The sequence below is a fragment of the Elephas maximus genome, chromosome X, assembly GCF_024166365.1.
Source record: "Elephas maximus indicus isolate mEleMax1 chromosome X, mEleMax1 primary haplotype, whole genome shotgun sequence".
NCBI lineage: Eukaryota > Metazoa > Chordata > Mammalia > Proboscidea > Elephantidae > Elephas > Elephas maximus.
This window is the reverse complement of record NC_064846.1, coordinates 172765437-172787636: the sequence shown is the minus strand read 5'-3', so window position 1 is coordinate 172787636 and position 22200 is coordinate 172765437. Positions and strand designations below refer to the sequence as shown.

The window sequence follows — 22200 nt, the reverse complement described above, 5'->3', positions numbered from 1 at the left end:
TCAAAACTGAAGCTATTAATGGCCCCCTGGCCACACTGAAAAATATTATGCTGTGTTTAAAATAATTTGGTATTTTAATCTGGGAGAGCCCAGCTGTCAACAGCTTTGGGACGGTCACCCCTGGTACCATCAAGGTTGGCATCTCAGCACCACCCAAAGATTGCAGTGGCTTTTATTGGTAACTTATGGTGGTCAAAGGCTTGGATGAAGTCAGGATACCCCAAACGGACCCCTTTTAGTTTTGAGATCAGCAGCCAAGGAGAGACGGTGGCCCAGGTAGAAGGTAAGTAGACACGTCCCGTAGTTATCGTTCTGATTCACCAGCGAAGGTGAGAGAAACCCTTCATGAGATGGACTGACACGATAGTCAAAAGACTGCATTCAAACATAGCGATGATCGTGCAGATGGTGCAGGACCGGGCAATGTTTCGTTCTGTTGTACATAAGGCCTCCATGAATTGGAGCCAACTCCATGGCGACTACCAACAACAACCTGATTCATCAGTGAAGTTTATTTGCAAAAAATTAACCTGTCCAGGCCATATTTTCCTTCCTTTCCCACCCCCCTTGGTTTTAATTTTACACAAACTCCTATTCATACCAATGAAGGTTTCCATTTTCAGGGCCATCTTCCTGGAATATGAAACTACCCACATTTGTTAAGGTGTAAGAGGGATTGACTTTCAGCTCAGCAAACAGACGCCTTTTCTTTCCTTAAGCCTTCTAAAGAAGCTGTTACCCAACGTTATCCTTAAAACTCCCTTTATTTCTGGCTTCGTAACAAAGCCACCCTCAACCCACTCTTCCTCTGGCCCCCAGGGAGCCATTCTCTACCAAAGCATGCAGCTGGCTCTTTGCCGGGAAGTCTGGAGATGCCAGGGAGGAAGAAACACACCCACCCCGAGGTGTTCTTCGCCAGATCACTAATCTGTGGTCCGGTTTCTCTGGGGAAATCTTGAAAAGGAGCCTCTTTCCATTCCGAAACGCTTTCCTTAAATATAACTTAAAGATGTAGCCTCGGAAACAAATATTATTTTGGCAAAATAAAAGGAGCCCGGCTCTTGTTTAAAACTGTCTCATTCTTGCTCTGCCAGCCTTTGGCATGCAAAATGTGGATTTAACCAAATCTCCACCCAGAGATCCCATCAGCCTAACCTGATCCTCAAAGTCTTAAAACCAGGCAAACGAAGGCTCTGTTCAAGCAGCGGGCGGTGCTTGCTGAACTGGACGGGAGGCCAGACCGAGAGGTGAAACTATGGCAGGCCCCGTGCCAAGAAGACTGCAGGGAATGTGCCCAGTTGCTGGAAGCTCCTGATGACACGGAAGGGTGCATGTTGCCCACTGCTGCTGCCACTGGGATCCCAGTAATAGGAAGCGCTGCAAGTTGTTGACGTTCTCAAATGGCAGGCCACGTCTTTGAGGGTTTATATTAACTACCATCTGTAAGGTCCAGGGGTAAGACCAAGGAAAATAAGAATCACCCGTTACCATGTCTATGGAACTTTCTAAGTTAGCACACCGGCCGCCGTTATCTCAATTGGCACTCGCAGCCACCTGTGAGGTAGGAAGGAAAGGTATCCCTGCTTACAGAAGAGGGGAAACCAGGCGCTGAGAAGAAGAGAGGTTTGCCCTGTATCAACAGCTTCAGAATAAAGATCCCCTAACTCTCAGCTCCAAGTGTAGCTGGCCAAGGGAACCCAGGCCCTTTATTTGGCAGGAAGTTTTCTGTGTCCAGCCCATGCCGCCAAGTAGACGATGGAAATTCTGTTTTGGTTGCTGGAAGGGAGGGGAAATCCAGAACGATCTTTCTCCTTGCTTAAACCCAAGATACAGGATATGCTCAACCGTTCTTTCTCTTAAGGAGCTTCAGGGAGGGAGCCGTAATCTTGATCTGACCAGCAAGATTCATCTACAGGGTGGATTCAGCAGACAAGGAGGCATTCCATTAAAATGTAATCCTGTGTTTATGGAGCCCTGGTGGCCCAGTGGCTAAGAGTTTGGCCGCTAACCAAAAGGTCCGCAGTTTGAATCCACCAGGCGCTCTTTGGAAACCCTATGGGGCAGTTCTACTCCGTCCTACGGGGTCCCTATGAGTCGGAATCCACTCAACGGCAGCAGGGCTGGTTCTGTTTGGGTTGCCTGTGTTTAGGAAGCTTTGAGTTTCTGTTTATGGTAATGAAAAATTTGGCAACGGGTATTGTTGATGGCTCTGCACGACTGAATTTTACACTTGAGAGTTGAATTGGCAAATGTTGGCCTATCTGTATTTTTACAACAGTTAAAAAATTTTGGAAAAAAGTGTAATTGAGAATAGAGTCCAGTATATTTTGTATCATAACCTAAAGGTTATTAGTGATTTTGTTCTGTTAATATAGGAATTTTTTCCATTAGAGGATTCTCCCCCATAGAAAATTTGGTCTACTTGATCAGTATGGTTCCGTTTGAGTCCTTAAAGCAAAGCATAGCCTTTGCTTGAATAGTTTCTGTTCGTGCTTTAAAAATTATATTGTTGTTGTTGTTCGGTGTCGTGGAGTTAACTCCAACTCCTAGCGACCCCGTGTGACAGAGTAGAACTGCCCCATAGGGTCTCCTAGGCTGTCATCTTTGTGGGAACAGATGGCCAGGCCTTTCTCCCATGGAGCCACTGGGTGGATTTGAGCCGCTAACCTTTCAAACCCACCCGTGGCTCTACAGGAGAAAGACTTGGTGATTAGCAGCCTAGTGCTTAAGCATTGCACCACCAAAAATCAAATCAAACCATTGCCGTCGAGTCAATTCTGACTCACAGCAACCCTATGGGACAGAGCAGAGCTGCTCCATAGGGTTTCCAGGAAGCGCCTGGCGGATTCAAGCTACTGACCTTTTGGTTAGCAGCTGAGCTCTTAACCACTGGATCACCAAGTCTCCATTGTACCACTAGGGCTCCTTAAAAATTATTTTATGGCTGTGGAAAGTTTTTTCTATAAATAGACTATTTGCTGTTATTTTATTTTTTTATTTACTGGGCAGCTGGTCAACCCTCTCTCCCACCGTGTGTTTTAACCTCCACCCATCCCCAGCACACAACCACACACATTTCCCGTTGCCATTGAGTCTGTTCCGACTCATAGCGACCCTACAAGACAGAGTAGAACTGCCCCATAGGGTTTCCAAGGAGCAGCTGGTGGGTTTGAACTGCTGACCTTTTGCTTAGCAGCCGAGCTCTTAACCACTGTGCCACCAGGGCTCGGTTGTGCCACCAAAAAAACAACAAAACAACAAACCACTGCCATTGAGTCGATTGCAACTCGTAGCGACACTACAGGACGGAGCAGAACTGCCCCATAGAGTTTCCAAGGAGCGCCTGGTGGATTCGAACTGCCGACCTCTTTTTTGTTTAGCAGCCGTAGCACTTAACCACTGCACCACCAGGGTTTTCACCAGAGCTCCTCAAAAACTATTTCGTGGCTGTGGAAAGTTTTCCTGTAGATAGACTATTCGATCTTATTTATGTATTTATTTTCGAGGCAGCTGATCAGCTGTCCGTCCCACTGTGTGTTAACCCCACCCATCCCCGCACACAGCCACACACAGGTGCAGACCCAACAGCCTGGCTTCCCTCCACCTTCCTATAGCACCCTGATTTAGCAGTGCAGGCCGGGGGCAGGAAGTCACAGACTTTGCCAGAATCTTTTGACTGGAAACTTAGCCCCCTTGGAATGCAGTTCTCGCTGTTCCACCAGGAAGTGGTTAACATGACTCGTCTTGACCTTGAAACAATGAAAGAAGTGTTGTTAATGCGGGGAGTTCTATGTAACACGTACCCAGGCAGTGTACCTTGGGCCCCTGAGGGAGAAGACGATAACAGTATTCTAACCTAACTGTCTGTAGAAGAACTTTATCTATCAACTACAGAGGAAGCCGTCACTTACTCACTACAAATGTAACCCCATGTTTTGCATGTTATCTGTTAAAACAACAGTTAAACACTCGGGCTGCTTACTGAAAGGTTGATGGTTCAAACCCACCTGGGGGCTCTGTGGGCGAAAAGACTTGGAGAACTGCTTCCATAAAGATTATACCCTAGGAAACCCTATGGGGCAGGCCTACTCTGTCATATAGGGTTGCTGTGAGTCGAGATTGACCCCATGGCACACAACATGACAACACACACAGAGAAAAGCACATAAAGCATTTAAGTTCAATTCAACTAGTAATTATAAAACAACTACAAAAAACAACCTTGCTTTTCTGAATAGCTATAGGTCCCTAGGTGGTGCAAACAGTTTGCACTTGATGGCTGACCTAAAGGTTGGCGGTTCAAACCCACCTGCAGCGCTGTGGGAGAAAGACCTAGTGATCTGCTCCTGTAAAAATTACAGCCTAGGAAACGCTGTGGGGCAGTTCTGCTCTGTCACATGGGGTCACTTTGAGCCGAAATTGACTAGACAGCACCCCACAACAAAAAAACAACTGCTCTAACAGGGTAGGTTTTTCTTAAGTGCTTCTTTTTACGCCTCTAGAATTTTCCAGAAATCTCCAGCTGGACAAACAAATAAAGTCGTACATATATATTGCTTCTGATTATTAGAAGCTACCCCATACTTCTGGATATAATTTGAAATGGTCTCCTTTGAAAATGTTTCATTATTGTAATTGTGTGCTTTGGAAAAAAAGAACCAAATAGTGTGAAATCTACTCTTCCACTTTCTAAATAACGTTCATCGGTTTTCAACGAGTTTATGTACTTTCTTATTTTTATGATTTCAAGGCCCAAAACTGAACCAGGGCATAACTAAAAAATAGAAGAATGTGTATCACAATGAAAAATGTTTGAGAAATTCAGGTGTGAGGATAGACATGACCTTCTCAGACAGTCCTTCACAGCAAGGGACTGACTACTGGCTAATTGAAAGGAACTTCAGAGTTCAAAAGCCCTCACACCCACTCTGGAAGGGTTACAAGCTGAGCACACACAGTAATTGGGACTCCCTGAGAGTTTAGGCAAATTTTGACACACTGAAGTCTTAGACACTTAAAGCAGACTGGCGAGCGAATTCAACTCGGAATTTTATGGAGAAATAATTATATATGTGATGAAATTGCATAGAAGTAAATATATGTACAGACGCACACACACACACGCACAAAACTGTTGTTGAGTGCTGTCGAGTCAATTTTGGACTCATAGTGACCCCTTGTCACAGAGTACAGCTGCCCTATAGGGCTTTCTTGGCTGTAATCTTTGCAGGAGCAGACTGACAGGTTTTTCTTCTGCAGAGCCACTGGGTGGTTTCGAACCCTCAACCCTTCGGTTAGCAGCCAAGTGCTTAATTGTTGTGCCACCAGGGCTCCGTCTACACACACGGCAATGCACATAAAATTGGTGGCATCTGTGAAGTTGGGGGGTGTCGATGTCCTGATTTGATGTTGTACTGTAGTTAAGCAAGGTGATATCCTTGGGAGACACTGGGTCGGGGACACAGGGTTCTCTCTGTTTTGTTTCGTACAGCTGCAAGTGAATCTACAATGATCTCAAAATTTTTTAAAAAAAAGTGTTTTATTTATCTTATAATAAAAATTAAAGCAAATATATGGAGACTGTGCTCCTTATAAAATCACCTACATGAGACCAAACAGTCAACAATGACTTTAAAACAAAGATGAGAAGGTAAAGGGGTAGGGAAACTAGATCAATGGAAACAGAACAACCAGAATGGAAATAATGGGAATATTCACGCATTGTGAAGAATGTAACCAATGTCTCAGTGAACAATTTATGTAGAAATTGTTGAATGGGAACCTAAACTGTTTTGTAAATCTTTACTGAAAACACAATAAAATATTATTAAAAGAAAGAAAGAAAATATATGGACACAAAGATAGCAGGGAGATGCACAGTCCTGAAAGCATTCTTAATTTTCCGCGGATGGTATATGGCCACAGAACGTGGGTGTGATTTTTTTAGGAGCTGAGGAATAAATGAGAGAAGGCTGAAGGAAGGTTGAAACATTCTATGTATTTCTGAAGAAAGAAATCAGATAAGTACAAGGTTATGACAGCTGAAAGTAACATCTCCAGGGTTTTTGTCCCTTGACACACAAACACATGTTGGCTCCCAGCTTGAAGGGAAGCCACCAGCAGTTGTTCTGGCTATCAGCGCCGCCATTAAAATGGAATCAGAAGTCTCCACGTGGCTTCCTTTTAAGCTGAAATCTGGCTTGTGAACTTATCAAAACTAGATTTAAAGGTTGTGGTTTGTTGCCTCTTTGGAAAAACCAAGCTTTGGGTCACACGGCTAATAAGGCTTCGTTTTAAATCATGAACAACAGGGGGACAAGGGACAGTCACGGTAGACAAGCCAATTTATGGTCAGCGATATTTCACAGCCCAGCGTCATTCTTTTGCTCTCTCCTTGGGGAGCCTGGAATCTTTGATGTCCTTTTCCTAAAGATCTTGCCTTTGCAGACATAGCTGGAGAGCTTCCATTTGCCATCTAGATTTACTCTGTACCCAGCGCTCTCCCCTTAGGAGGCTGACCCACGTGGACTGCAAGACCAGGCTGTCCGTGTCAACGTGGCGTGTTTGAGATTCAGTCATACTATTGCCTGTCTCAATAGTTCACACTTCCCGTCTCATGCATTTTGCTCATCTGTTTTCCTTTCGATAGATGTTTAGGTTGCAATTTCACTCCTGTGGAGTAGAGATGTATACACAAAGGACTTGCACAAGAAGGTTCACAGTAGCTTTAGTCATGTATAGATGTAGGTATACATATAGATACAGGCATCGATGCAGATATAGACATACACATAGATACTGTCTCAGCCAGTGCTCCTATAGCAGAAATACCACAAGTGGGTGGCTTTAACAAATTTATTTTCTCACAGTTTAGGAGGCTGGAAGTCCGAATTCAGGGTGCCAGCTCTACAGGAAGGCTTTCTCTCTGTAGGCTTTGGGGGAAGGTCTTTGTCTCTTCTGAGCTTCTGCTCCTGGGAGATCTTCATGTGGCTTGGCATCTCTCTTCCCCCATCTCTGCTTTCTTCCTTGCTTGTTTAATCTCTTTTATATCTCAAAAGAGATTGACTTAAGACACACCCTACAATAATACTGTCTCGTTGTTGTCGTTGTCAGGTGCCGTGGAGTCGATTCCGACTCATATTGACTTTACGTACCACAGAAGGAAACGCTGCCCGGTCCCGCACCATCTTCACCATTGTTGTGCTTGAGCCCACTGTTGCAGCCACTGTGTCAGTCCATCTATTCATAAGGTTTTTACAGGCTAATTTTTTCAGAAGTAGACTGCCAGGTCCTTCTTTCTCGTTTTTCTTAGACGGCTCAGCTGAAACCTTTCCAGCATCCCAGCAACACTCAAGCCACCACAGTAAGACAAACCGACAGACATGTGACAAACTGACAGACTGTCTCATTAGCATAGCAAAAAACCCATTCCCAAATGGGATTATAACCACAGGTATGGGGGTTAGGATTTACAGCACATTTTGGGGGGACACAATTAAATTCACAACAGATGTAGATGTAGATATGTATATAGTTGGGAGTCCCTGGGTGGTGTAAGTGGTTAGCACACTCAGCTGCTAACTGAAAGGTTGGAGGTTCAAGTCCACCCAGAAGTGATTCAGAAGAAAGGCCTGGCCATCTACTTCCAAACAATCAGACACTGAGAGCCCTGTGGAGCACAGTTCTGCTCTGCACACACGGCGTCAGCAGGAGTCGCGGTCGACTTAGCGGCACCTGGTGGGGTGGGGTGGGGTGGGCCGCTGAGCGGTGGGGAGGTAAAGAACGGTGCAGTGCCAGGCCCGTACAGACAGCCCTTGGAGTAGCCCTGGTTTCCATGTAGAGGGCTGGTGTGAGGGAAGTCCCAAGAGGAGGGCTGGAGAGACAAGCCCCCTGACCAAGTGAGCGTGCCCCAGTACACATGGCCCTGCGGGGAGCAGGATTTAGGAAACATTATTGAATGACTACCCACTGCCAAACTGAAACCCACTGCCGTCGAGTCAATCCTGACTCATAGCGACCCTACAGGACAGCGTAGAACTGCCCCACAGGGTTTCCAAGGCTGTAAATCTTTACGGAAGCAGATTGCCACATCTCTCTCCCTCGGAGCAGCTGGTGGGTTTGAATCACCAACCTTTCAGTTAGCAGCCTCACGTTTTAACCACTGTGCCACCGGGGCTCTTTATTGGATGCCTACTGTCTACCAAACACAGTCCACAGCCTTGCAATGGAGAATGAAGGGAAAATGCCATATAGATCATGAGACCCAGATGTGTTCCCTAATTCCCTGGGAGGGGTACATGGCAAAGGCTCTCTCAGCTGCTAATGGAGAGGTTGGTGGTCTGAGCCCACCCAGAGGTGGCTGGGAAGAAAGGCCTGGCAATCTGCTTCTGAAAAGTCGGCCATTGAAAACCCTGTGGAGCACAGTCCTCCTCTGACACACACAGGGTCACCATGAGTTGGAGTCGAAACCACAGCAAATGGTAAGACTTGGTTCGAGGTCTTCATCTCCTCAGGAGCGTCTTTCTGTAGTCTAACCTCAAATAACATAATTAGGTCTCTGTTGTCTTTCAAAAGGCATGTAAAGGTGTGAACATGTCAAGGTTGGAAAAGATTTCTTTTCCAATAGCTTCCCGATGACTTCAAAATATGCACAAAGGAAAAGAGGCAGTGTTAATTTCGAGCTCCCAGTGTGCTGACGTGCAAAATAAACAGGAAGGAACATCTTACTTTCTCTAATTGTGTGCAGCAGGGACTGGCAGCCTCCCTTTGTGACTGAGGAAGCAAACATTGGATATTTTGCTCGTGCCAATGAGTAATTTCTGCCCTTCTCGTTTTTTCCCTTCCACTATGCCTTCTGCTTCAAAAATACATACATACATGTTGCAGCATTTTCTTCGGCCGCTAGCAAAATAACAGACTGGCCGTTAAAGGTTTTAATTTTTTTTCTTTCCAAATAGTTGTACGAGCATGGATTCAACAGGGTTTTACAGTCCTTATTTATTTTTTAAATTATAATGGAAAACATTTAGAGGCTGATTCTTGGTGCATGAGGCTTTGCCTCAGCTGCTCCAGAAACCTTAAAAGTTGGTTCTGAAACTTGGTACAAACTTATTGGGTTAGGTTGAAATTTTTTCATTTCTCAGTTTAATTTCTCATATTCTATTTTCATAATTCCAGTCCTGAAATTTGCTTTTAGATGATGTGTTTGTGTCTTACCACTGATATATAAGGGCCTTGAGCACCCATAGATTTTGATATCTGTGGGGGGCGGGGGATCCTGGAACCAATCTCCTCAGATACCAAGGGATGACAGTACATATGAACACATGGTTTATATAGATGAGAAAACAACTGGGAGGCAATTTTTTAAATTCTACTATGGTGTTTATAAAATGGTGTTTATAGGAGTCCCTTAATGTTGCAAACAGTTAATTTGCTCCGCTGCTAACCAAAAGGTTGGAGGTTTGACTCCACCCAGAGGTTCCTTGGAGGGAAGGCCTGTCAATCTCCTTCCAGAAGATCACACAGCCATTCAAAACCGTGTAGAGCACAGCTCTACTCTGACACACATGGGGTCGCCATGTGCAGAATCAACTCAGTGGTAACTGGTGTTTTTGTTTTTGTTTTTAATTGTTTTTGTATCTGCTTAGGTGCCAGAGTAACTGAGCCAAAGTTTGGAAACAGATTTTCAAGCTGCAAAGCTTAGTGAAGAAATGAGTCTATGATTTGAACATGTGGCATTAGAAAATCCTTCAGACAAGGAGTCCAAAGACCAAACATCGCAGACACTCCCGTCTTCTTTGGCGGTATGAGTTTACAATGGCTGTGTAACCTCTCTGAACGTATTTCAGATATGAAGATAAAAAGACTTGTTCTCCCTTCCCTAAAGGGTTATATCAAGGATAAAGTAGGATAGCCACCGTGAGAGCACCTCAAAAAATCCAAAGCAGCCTTTGAATGTTATTTGTTTTCCAAATAGTTTGGATAAGTGACGGATGGAGTCAATGCTGAGAAATTTTCGTCCCCTTGGAAAGAGTCTGTCCTGGGCCTGGGCCAGCGCGTTACAGGTTTGCAAAGGTAATACCGTGGGCGTGGCCCAGCATCTCCCAGGCTCACAGAGGTATTGGTGTTATCTCAGGCCACAGTTCTATCAATGAAAGCGAATGGAGGGAGAAAAAAAATAGCCACTTGCCACACAGAAATGGCTCCCCCTTAAAAGACAGCCCTAAAAAACCATGGGCAGGACCCACCTAAGGTATGAGCTAATGGATGACCAGAAGGAGAAGACCAGACTGAAGTCAGAAATGATGGATAAAAATTCGGGCTTATTGGCATAGCTTTTACGTCTCACTTGAGCGTGTAAATGCCTGTGTTTCTCACTTTGCTTACACCCAGCAGACACACTGTTTAGGTACATGTTATCCTGCGGCCTTAATGACCGAGTCCCTGGGTGACAAAACCGCTTAAGCCCTGACAGTTCCTGGTTCATACACAACCAGAGAGCCTCAGAAGAAAGACCTGCTGACCTGCTCCCGGAAGGTCACACCTTGAAAGCCCCGTGGAGCAATTCAGTGCTGCACAGGTGGGGCGCCACGATTTGGGGTAGACTCGGCTGACCTGCTCCTGGAAGGTCACACCTTGAAAGCCCCGTGGAGCGATTCAGTGCTGCACAGGTGGGGCGCCACGATTTGGGGTAGACTCGGCTGACCTGCTCCTGGAAGGTCACACCTTGAAAACCCCGTGGAGCGATTCAGTGCTGCACAGGTGGGGCGCCACGATTTGGGGTAGACTCGGCTGACCTGCTCCTGGAAGGTCACACCTTGAAAACCCCGTGGAGCGATTCAGTGCTGCACAGGTGGGGCGCCACGATTTGGGGTAGACTCGGCTGCAACTAATGACAGCAACAGTAATCTTAATAAAAACGTTTTCTTGTTTTTTTTAAAAAATAAATAACCCATGACTTGCTGAATCAGGCGTTACATGTCTAGGGATGAGATTAGGAATATAAACCACCCCACGGCCAGCGCTGCTATTCACCCAGGGGCAGCTATTGAAGTGACAGAAAACATCCTGGGGAAATAGCCAGTTCCTTGCAAACCCGTTGCTGTCGAGTAGATTCCAACTCATAGCAACCCTTTAGGACAGGGTAGAACTGCCCCACAGAGCTTCCAAGGAGCAGCTGGTGCATTCAAACTGCCGACCTTTTGGTTACCAGCCTAACTCTTAACCACTGCACCACCAGGACTCCAGCTCCTCTAAGGAGATACTCCGAATCCTAAGTTTATGAGGTGGGAGGTGAAGTCGTAGCACATATTTCTTTAAAAGAATTTGAATATGTGAACTACCATCTCAAACATTTTACCATGAGCAATGCTTTTTCACATGTGTATGCACACTGGTTTACGAAATCCAGCTTTAAAAGAAAAAGGGCACTTCCTTACAATCTCGGGAGGGGGATCACGGCATGGTGTTTCATAGAACAATCCTGAACTGTTTCATTATTGTGTATGATTCCAAGAGCCTTTTCCAATGTGTGTCAAAACGTTCCACTTTGAATCAGCTTCATCTGAGGAACGTTACATTAGTTCAGCAGTCGGCCATCTCAGCAGGTAATTCGCACTATGAGAAATATTTTGCAAACACGATAAAACCCAGACTGTCCGTAAGTCTCCAAAACATAATCAGGGTTGCTAATAGGCTATGTCAGCAAGAGCAGAGGCAATCCTGGAGATGTAATGAAGGAGCTGACTTTCCCCCCACTCCCACCCCAAAGAATTCCATGGAGAGTACCTACAAGAGAATCCGGTTACGCTGCATATTTTTTATGGCGGCTGTGTTTAACTTTGATTTATTGTCTCTTCAAGATCTCACTTATTTTCATTGCTTAAAACAACATAGCTTAATCTCTCCTACTTTGAGAAGGACAGCAAAAGCGAAGCTTACTAATTCCAGTGATGTTAAGATGTAACCCACCACCTGTCTGTCCATTTGTTGTGCTGCGGCAGCTTGTGTGTTGCTGTGATGCTGGAAGCTCTGCCACCGGTATTTCAAATACCAGCAGGGTCGCCTATGGTAGACAGGTTTCAGCACAACTTCCAACAAAGACTAGGAAGAAAGGCCTGGCAATCTACTTCCAAAAGTCAGCCAATGAAAAGTATATGGAGCCCAAGAGAACACTGTCCAATACAGTGCTGGAAGCTGAGCCCCCCGGTTGGAAGGCACTCAGAATACACAGTGACCACAACGACGGACTTGACCGGACCGATGATTGGGAAGATGGCGCACGGCTTGGCAGCATTTCATTTTGTTGTGCGTGGGGTGGCCATAAGTTGTAGGCAACACTCAACAGCAGCTAACAATAAATAATTAGGACGAACTACAAGTGTATAGAGGGGTGGCCTGAGTTTCCATGGTTCAAGAGACCACCCAACCTGGATGTATTAAGTTGGAACATCCAGATCAAATGATGTGACCAAATTGAGAGTGAAATGGAGTTGCTATGACAGTAACAACTCCCCCCAACCCCAATGTGGTGGAGCAATAAATACGGCTTGCGTTTATGGAATGCTCACTCTACACAGGGCAACGGGCCATGTACTGGTCATGATTACACCATGGGATCTCATAAAAACCCAGTGAGATCAGCACTACAGCTGGCCCGTTTTCTATGAGGAACCCAGGTTCAGGTCCTGCCCCTGGCCTCACAGATTGGCAGAGCTGGGAAGTAATCGCAGTTTACTTTAATTTCTCGCCCCGTGCTCTTGATGGTCATTCCTTGCTGCCTCCGGATAGTGTTTGAAGCAGAAGCCACAGATTTGGGGGCCACAGAGGCATGGGTCTGAATCCCAGCTCTAATTCCAAAGCAACTTTTTGACCCCCAGCCACCTCATCTGAAGTGCCTGGATATGGGAAGTATTCCATTTCCATTTGTTTATTTTAACATCAAATTATGTATGTGTAGATATGACGGGCGTATCTGGGTGGTGAAAACGGTTAACAAGTTTTACGGCTAACTGAAAGCTTGGAGGTGTGAATCCACCCAGAGGCACCTCAGAAGAAAGGCCTGGGAAGCTCCAAAAAAACAAGCTATTTAAAACCCTATGGAGCACAGTTCTCCTCCCACACACGTGGGGCCGCCCTGAATCAGAATTGACCCAACAGCAACTGGTTTTTATATATTTTTAGAGACTATGAGATAATGCTTTATGTATATATATATGTATATACTGTAAAATTTTTGCAGAATATGCTTACTCAGAATTATTTTGAATAAAACCTACTGAGTGATGGGAATTTTCCAATGATGCAACTGCATTTTACATCATTATTTACATGATTTAAGTTACTTAAACTTGAACCATTTTAGAATAACCCGTTGCTGTCGAGTCGATTCCAACTCATAGTGACCCTATAGGACAGAGTAGAACTGCCACATAGGGTTTCCAAGGAGCAGCTGGTGGATTCGAACTGCCAACCTTTTGGTTAGCAGCCGAGCTCTTAACCACCGCACCACCAGGGCTCATTTAAATCAGCCAGTGATGCTTTGTGTAATTGTCATCAGACACCAAAGAGTGGAGAAAAGGTAGAGACATTAAACTCAGTATCACCCTATCTATTTGAAAGTTATTACTGCCATTATGAATTTTTCCCAGTCAAAAGTACCCATCTCTGCAAATTAAGTACATGATTTCACCTGTATTACCAAAGGACCATTTTCTTCCAGAGATAATGATAAAATATATTAGAAATGAAATGAGACCTGTGAACAGTCAGGTACAACATAATTCTATTGGGTCACATTTCTTTTGAAATACCAATATATGGTATGGCCAGGGCAATCATCTTTATAAAAGAAAATAGTTTTGTTTTTATGTCTCCAATCATTGCTATGGTTCTTAACAGCCTTAAGGTTTCCTTTCTTTTCATTCTTTTTTTCTCATTAACAGAAGAAAGTTTATTTCTTTGCCATTGTTTTGCTGAAATGCAAAATGCAGATGTGAAATGTATATACGAATGGGATTCTGGGGAAAAAAATGAGCCAGATACAGATATTTGCCTCTTTTCTTAAAAATGCCCATACAATTCATATTTATTACAATGGACACTTTACAACATTCTAGGTAAGGAAAAAACCTCAGGTTTTTTGTTTATTAGCATTATTTTTTTAGGTCTTGCATATATAAACTGTACAAATCATTAAGTGTGAAGCTCGATGAAATTTTACATAAGGATATATCTATGTTACCACCACTCAGGTCAAAATATAAAATATTTTCAGCATCCCTGAAAAATCCCTTATCCTCCTAACAATATCATACTCCTACCCAGAAGTAGCCATTATTCTGACTGTTAATTGGAGTCCCTGGGTGGAAGCTAGGCTGCTAACCAAAACGTTGGCAGTTTGAGTCCAGCCAGAGGTTCCTTGGAAGCAAAGCCTAGTCATCTCTACTTCCCAAAAATTAGCCATTGAAAAGGCTATGGAGCAGTGCTACTCTGACACCTGTGGGGTCACCATGCATCAGGTTCCAGTCCACTGCAGCTGGTTTCTTTTGGTTAGTATTTCCCTGAACAAATATACTACAGTTTTTTATCCATTCTATTATTGATGGATATTGAGGTGGTTCCAATTTTTTGCTATTATGGATATGAATGTTTTTGTACCCATTCTCTGTTGAACGTATGTATTGTTTTCTCTTGGATATATGCCTAGGAATGAAATTTCTGTTCAACAGATATGCATATACTTGGCTTTAGTTGATAATAACAGTTTTCCAAAGTGTTTGTGAAATTCCCACTCTCGCTAGTCATATATTAGAGTTTCAGTCACTCCACAGCCTTGCAAATACTTGGGATTGTCAGTCTTATATGATTTTATTTATTCACTCTGGATCTAGTTTACAATTTCATGGGGAGTTATGATGCCGAGAAGCTTTTCATATCTGTATTGGCCATTTGGAAATCCTTATCTGAGAGGTGTCTATTCAAAACTTTTGGAAATGTTTGGGTTGTCCTTTTTTGGTAATGATTTGTAGGAGTTCTTTATATATTCTGAATACTAGTCCTTTTGCCATAATCATATGCCCTACAATGCCAGGAATGACAAAATGAAGAGGAACAGTGTGGCATTCACCATCAAAAAGGACATTTCAAGACCTATTCTGAAGTACAACCCTGTCAGTGATAGGATAATATCCATACACCTACAAAGAAGTTAATACGATTTTTATCCAAATTCATGCACCAACCAGAAATGCCAAAGATGAAGAAATTGACGGTTTTTACAAACTTCTGCAGTCTGAAGTTGATCAAACATACAATCGAGATGTATGCATAATTACTGGTGATTGGAATGTGAAAGTTAGAAACAAAATAAATGCAAATAGGAAACCATAACATACTGTGCTGTCTTTTCCCTTTGAATCTTGTCAGCCATGGACTCCTGAGGAAACCTTTTGAAGTGCTAAAATGAAGGACAGGCAAGACCCCACTCTACTCTGGCTAGAGTCTCATTAAAGAATTCTAAACCTTCAGTTTTTTAACGCATATAATTTATGTGCATTATTAAACAACCTTTTGTCTTCACAAGTCAACATTCTTAATGCAGTCTGTCAAAGTGCATTTTCAGGAAATTGCTTTGATGAACATGCCAGCTCAAATTCTTTTAAGGTGAAGAAAAGAAAGGGGAAGAGAGAAAGAAAGAAAGAAAAAAAAAACCCAGAAACTTTTGCAGCAGCAGAAAAAAGAATGAATGGAACAGGTCTAGACCGACCGCATATTTTTACATCCACAGTTGCAAATAATTTGGCTTAACACTCTCATGAGCCAGAATTCTGCCTCAGATTTGCAATTCAAAAGCCCGATTTTGTTTCGTACCACATACATTGCGTGGTTTCGGCTTCTGACACACACTCACCATTCGCAGGTCCTGGGCGTGCCCAGAAACATGATAGAATTTTCATTGTACAGCTGGGAGAGAGGGGCCCTCATCTTGAGAGACAAGTTACCATACTTCACGGTACAAAGGAAATCTCTCTTGTCTAGAGACCCCACAACAAGATCTCACACATAAGACCTGAAGGACTGGGTCTTGGTTAGTTTTAAAATAACTTTTCTGTATGCAGAGTTACCATAAACCAAACCCAAAACCGTTGTCATTGACTCAATTCTGACTCATAACGACCCTACAGGACAGAGTAGAATCACCCCCATAGGGTTTCCAAGGAGTGACTGGTGCATTCAAACTGTCAACCTTTTGGTTAGCAGCTGAGTTCTTAATCACTATGTCACCAGGGTTTCCCTATAGCCAACCAAAAACCAGTTGCCGAAAACCAGTTGCCATTGAATTGACTCTACTTCGTGGAGACCACATGTGTGTCAGAGTAGAACTGTGCTCCATAGGGTTTTCTGTGGCTGATTTTTCAGAAGTAGATCACCAGGCCAACTACCTTCCACGGTGCCTTTGAGTGGGCTTGAATAGCCAACCTTTCAGTTACCAGCCAAGCGTATTATACATGTGCACAGCCCTGGGACTCCACTATCGCTAATACCAAACCTGTTGCCATGGAGTGGATTCTGACTCAGAGTGACCCTATAGGACAGAGTAGAACTGCCCTGTAGGGTTTTCCAAGGCTGTAGTCTTTATAGAAGCAGACTGCCAAGTCTTTCTCCAGTAGCGCAGCTGGTTGGTTTGAACCGCTGACCTTTCTGTTAGCAGCCGAGTGCTTAACCATTGAGAAGAGGCCTACGTATCATTTCCCATTAAAACCAAACCAAAACAAAACAAAACAAACTCATTGCCATCAAGTCAATTCCAACTGATAATGACCCTATAGGACAGAGTAGAACTGCCTCTTAGGGTTTCCAAGGAGCGCCTGGTCGATTCCACCTGCCAACCTTTTGGTTAGCAGCCGAACTCTTAACCACTGTGCCACCAGTGCTCCAAACAGAACTTAGTAAAATCATTTGCTATAATTTCCTATGATAATTAAAACAAATTTCTGGATTCTTTTGTAGGAGAGTGGTTTTTTTCTGTAAAAAGATGGAAAATAAAGTAGAAAAATCTATAGCAATTGTTTTCTCTGTCTTAAGGGGAGATTTTGCATAATGAATGATTCAAACAAAAAATAGCCAGATTTCCTCATTATGTATAACTATAAGTATATGTGTGTTCACATGTATGCAAACAGTCACTGTTACATGCGTGCATGCGCACGCGCACACACACACACACTTAGAGAAATGACTTGGCCGTCACTTTGGCACTAGATAACTACAGGAAGTTTTGTTCAATTACATTCAATCACTCCACAAAATCCGGTCCAGCGCAAAGGGAGATTCTCCTTCTTGGAATTCTCCGCAGTTCTGTTGAGCCATAACTGGTGTTTCCTTGGGCAAATAGACGAAAATAAAGTTTATTACAGAGAGATGCTATTCTTATATGACACAATTTCATATGTAAATAGTAAAGAAAGACCATTAGTGAGTATTTTATTTGTAAACATGTGTATACAATTGGAAGGAGCCCTGGTGGCAGCAGCTCTTCAGGAGGAAGACCAGGCAATCTTCTCCCATGAAGATTATAGACTAGGAAACCCTGTGGGGCAGTTCTACTCTGTCACATGGGGTCGTTAAGAGTAAGAATGAACTTGAAGGTAACAGGTTTTAACGGTACACAATTGGAATAGCAATGTCAACCAGACTTTTTTTCCCAGGTGTCACAAGGATAAAACATGTCCTTCCAGTAAATCAGCTGTCAAAATGCCCTTGCTTTGGGTCTGAAAGGCATTGCTCAGGATTCCTCTCAAAAGCTGAGGAAATGGCAGCAGATGGAAGTTGCTAATTTGCCACAAGTCAATGAGAAATGCGTCAGGGAAGGAGAACTAGTGAGACACAGGCTGGTGGAGGGCATAGCAGGTTACGGCCAAGAAAGATGCCTTTTGGAAATCCCACAGATGAGAGACCGTACAAGTGCCATCCTCCTATGCCATTGCCTTGATCACCACTTGTAGTCAATGTCACTGTCAGTGGCAACTGGTACTGGTCCTGTGTGTGTGTGTGTGTGTGTGTGTAAAGGAGCCCTGGTGGTACAGTAGTTAATCACTCGACTGCTAACTGAAAGGTCGATGGTTTGAACCCAACAGCTGCTCTTATGGAGAAAAGACCTGGTGATCTTCTTCCGTAAAGATTACAGCCTATTAAACCCTATGAGGCAGTTCTACTCTGTCACATGGGAGTTACGAATTGGAATTGACTGGACGGCACACAACAACAATGGTATCTATATATCTATCCATCTATCTATCTGTATCTGTGTCTTGACATAACAAGGCATCTATTGTAAGCATGGAACCCTGGTGATGCACTGGTTAAGAGTTAGGCTGCTAACCAAAATGTTGGCTGTTCGAATCCACCAGCTGCTCCTTGGAAACCCTATGGGGCAGTTCTGCTCTGTCCTCTGGGGTTGTTATGAATCGAAATCAACTCGACGGCAACAGGATTTTTTGGTTTTATTCCAAGCATATATGTATATACAGTAAAAGCTGTGGAAGCCAGATCCTGTGTAAGGCGGAAACCTACGAGAAGAGATAAACTCAAATATTTACCACTAAAACCACTGATAGAAAAGTGGTAAGACTACACCCCATCAAAGGCAGAAAGCTTGCAAGACCCAAAAAAACAAGGCAATCCCGTCGAGTTCTGGCTCTCACAGGTTTCACTGTGTTTCTTCAGGTTTAGTTGTTTGCAACAGACCCCATTCTCAAGGACAGTAACAAAACACAGTTCTTTGTGTCTGTATTTATTCCTCGACCAGCATCTCAGCACATGGAGGCCTGCGTCATTGTTATTAATTTCTGAAGAAATGCATGTGCCTCTTGGGCAGTGTTTTTTTTTTTTTTTTAAATACTTGATCTATAATAGTTAATTGGCATCTCAATAACGTTTGACAACGTTTGTGGTTACAGTAGGCCTGTGAACACTACTCAAATAGAACTTTGTTGTAACGCCTTCAGGAGGACTGGGAGGAAAACCAGGGCAGGGCTGGCACTCATTGATGAAGCAGTGAGTGAACCATCTCCCAGCTCTACAGGCTGCTGGGAGCTCGAGCAGCCCCCATCTCTTATTTGACACCCCAGTCAAGTGGGGCTAATATTTGTCTTCCTCACGTTATGCGTACATGCTTCACATACTCACTTTTAATTAGTGTTTGCAACGTGCTTTAAGTTCCTGAGATTCCCGAGGAAATCAGAAGTGTGGCAAGGCATAGTTTGAATACAGTGATTTTGAAGGACTCAACAAATTCACGGTCAAGGAGCACTTCAAAGGGGACCCTAAGAGTCGCGCCTGCTCGGTGATTGCTCCGAGTTGGAGTCCACTCGACGGCACTGGGTTTTTTGAGTAGGTGATTTGAAAGCTTCTGGGTTTGCCGGTTCCATCCTTCAGAAGCAGGATATTCGGTTTGTGACTCAATCAAATATGATGAGTCTCGGATTCCTAAATGAGAGGGCTTGCAGGAGATTGTGTGTAAATTACTCCCAGTTTATAGATTCTTGATTTATTTGTGAACGGTGAAAAAATTCTCCCCTTAAGTGCTTTGAAATATAAAACATTCATCCTTATCAGACCCTGCAACTCTCCTTGTAAACACTGTGGTTTCAGGAAATTGCTGAATTTGCCTCCTTTTTTCGGAATACTTGGAAACTACATGTAACCTTGTTGTTGTTGCTGTGTGCTGTCAAGTCAGTTCCGACTCATAGCCACCCCATAGGACAGAGTAGAACCGCTCCCATGAGTTTCCTAGGCTGTAACCGTTATAGAAAGGAGTCCCGGTGGCACAGTGGTTAAGCACTCGGCTGCTAGCCGAAAGGTCGGCGGTTGGAACCCACCAGCAGTTCCACGAGAGAAAGATGTGGCCGGGTGCTTCCGTAAAGATGACAGCCTTGGAAACCCAATGGGGCAGTTCTGCTCTGTCCTACAGGGTCACTATGAGTCGGAATCCTACAGGGTCACTATGAGTCGAAATCGACTCAACCGCAACAGGTAATCTTTACAGAAGCAGATTGCCGGGTCCTTTCTCCCACAAAGCGGCTGAGGGATTCAAACAGCCAACCTTTCAGTCAGGAGCCGAGTGCTTAGCCATTGCGTCACCAGGGCTCCTTCATATAACCTTAGGAAAATCAAAATGGCTAACACTTGCCTCTGCTAGAATACTAAAGCCTACAATATACTTTTGCGAATTACTCCACTTAAAAATATCATCTCCCCAGGTGCACTATTATATCAGTCAATACGTGTTCACCAACAATAGCTTATCTTGGAGATTTCGACACCTGCACTGGACGACTCATGTAAGGTTAACTACGGGCTTAAGCATGCATTCATATTAAAGAGAATATGTTATTTTTTAGGTTTGTCTTGAGCACACAGAAGCAGTTTAGTTATGAATAAAGCAAACACTAGATGCTTATGTACTTAGCCACTGGAGACGTTTTCTCTGTTAGACTCTGCAAGGCTCAGAGCATTCCAGGGGGCCACACACACCATGATGTCATGCCACTGTGGCTTTGTTTGTTTCTCTAAAATATTACAAGCAAGACCCAAGTATACCAGAGACAAGGTTTGGACAGTGTTTGTATCTATTTGATGAATAATGTTGGACACCAAATTACACTTGTAAAACTGCATTTACTATAATACTGGCAAAAAAAATTATACATATATGTAATTTATTATTATATATAAATTTGTATTTATATATAAAATATATAATTTATTATTATATATCAAATATATATATTAAAACCAAAAAACCAAACCCATTGCCACTGAGTCGATTCTGACTCATAGCGACCCTTTAGGACAGAGTGGAACTGCCCCATAGGGTTTCCAAGGAGCGGCTGGTGGATCTGGACTGCTGACCTTTTGGTTAGCAGCAGAGCTCTTAACCACTGCAATACAGACCCTCAATGAGATGGATTGACACAGGGGCTGCCACAATGGGCTTAAACGTTACAATGATTGGGAGGATGGGGCAGGAGCGAGCAGTGTTTCATGTTATTGTACATAGGGTTGCTATGTACGGCTGCTAACCAAGAGGTCGGCAGTTCGAATCCACCTGGTGCTCCTTGGAAACTGTATGGGGCAGTTCTACTCTGTCCTATAGGGTCACTATGAGTTGGAATCGACTCGATGGCAATGGTAATGGGTAGGGTTGATACGAGTCGGAACTGACTCTAAGGCACCTAAGAGCAACAACATATTATATATATATATATATGTATGTATGTATATAAATATAAAATATATAGCAACATATATATATTTCATCAAAATAGACAAAAGAGAAGAGCAGTGGTTATCAAAGCCACCTGTGTTTTCCTCACCAATGTGTCATTGATCGAAAGACGAGTATGCTGAGTGTTGGTTTCTGGCGTCAGCAAACCTGTTTCCCTGCTACGGGCTTAACTCTCAAATGCTAAGGCACATGGCCTTATAAAGTGTGGGTTAGCCTGTTGTACCTTCTCACTTCCAGCATGAGTTAAGGTGGGATTAAAGGAGAAGAAAGTTTGACAGAAAAGCAGTTCTAAAGTTTCCGAACCAATGTCAGGACTTTGCATAAAGCTAGAGAAAGAACCTTCCTCAGAGTAATAGTTAAAATTCTGCCCGCCATCATATGAACATCCAAAACAGTAGACAGATGCTTCAAATATTTGAACCAATCCAACGATCACTGGCCACTCAAAGTCTGATTATTCTGGTTCTTTCGAAGACTAGGGCTAAATTCCCGTTGGATGTTCAGTGTATTGTTCAGGATGGTGGTTGTAAACCTGAACTGCCGACCTTTTGGTTAGCAGCCGAGCTCTGAGCCATTGCACCGCCAGTGGCTCCACAGAAGACTTGACTGTCTGCTTCCAGAAAGATTAGGGCTTATCAAACCCTATAGGGCAGTTCTACTCAGTCACATGGAGTCACTATGAGTCAGAATCGACTCGAGGGCGCACAGCAACATCAATTAATGTAATTAACATATACATATAACTAATGTATAGTATTATTTATATATATAATTAACATTCCTTTTTTTTTTAATCATTTGCTTAATGTCTGCCATAACCAATCGACTATGCATTCTGTGATGCAGGAACTATGAGGCTATGTTTTGATTTTTGTTTTCTCACTATTTTTTTTTCCCCAGGGCTCCTA

The 22200-nt window shown here is 43.5% G+C and overlaps 1 long non-coding RNA gene across 2 annotated transcripts in view; it reads left to right on the top strand.

Moving 5' to 3' along the window:
• Positions 1-22200, top strand: part of LOC126069201 (uncharacterized) — a 469916-nt gene that overhangs the window by 373070 nt on the left and 74646 nt on the right. Inside the window, exon 5 of one of the 2 annotated variants that reach the window (XR_007515879.1) lies at positions 9651-10360. The exons of the other annotated variant lie outside the window; for it this stretch is intronic. This is a non-coding gene — a long non-coding RNA (uncharacterized LOC126069201). Of the gene's footprint in view, positions 1-9650; positions 10361-22200 lie in introns of those variants that run through there. 2 annotated transcript variants of the gene reach the window in all.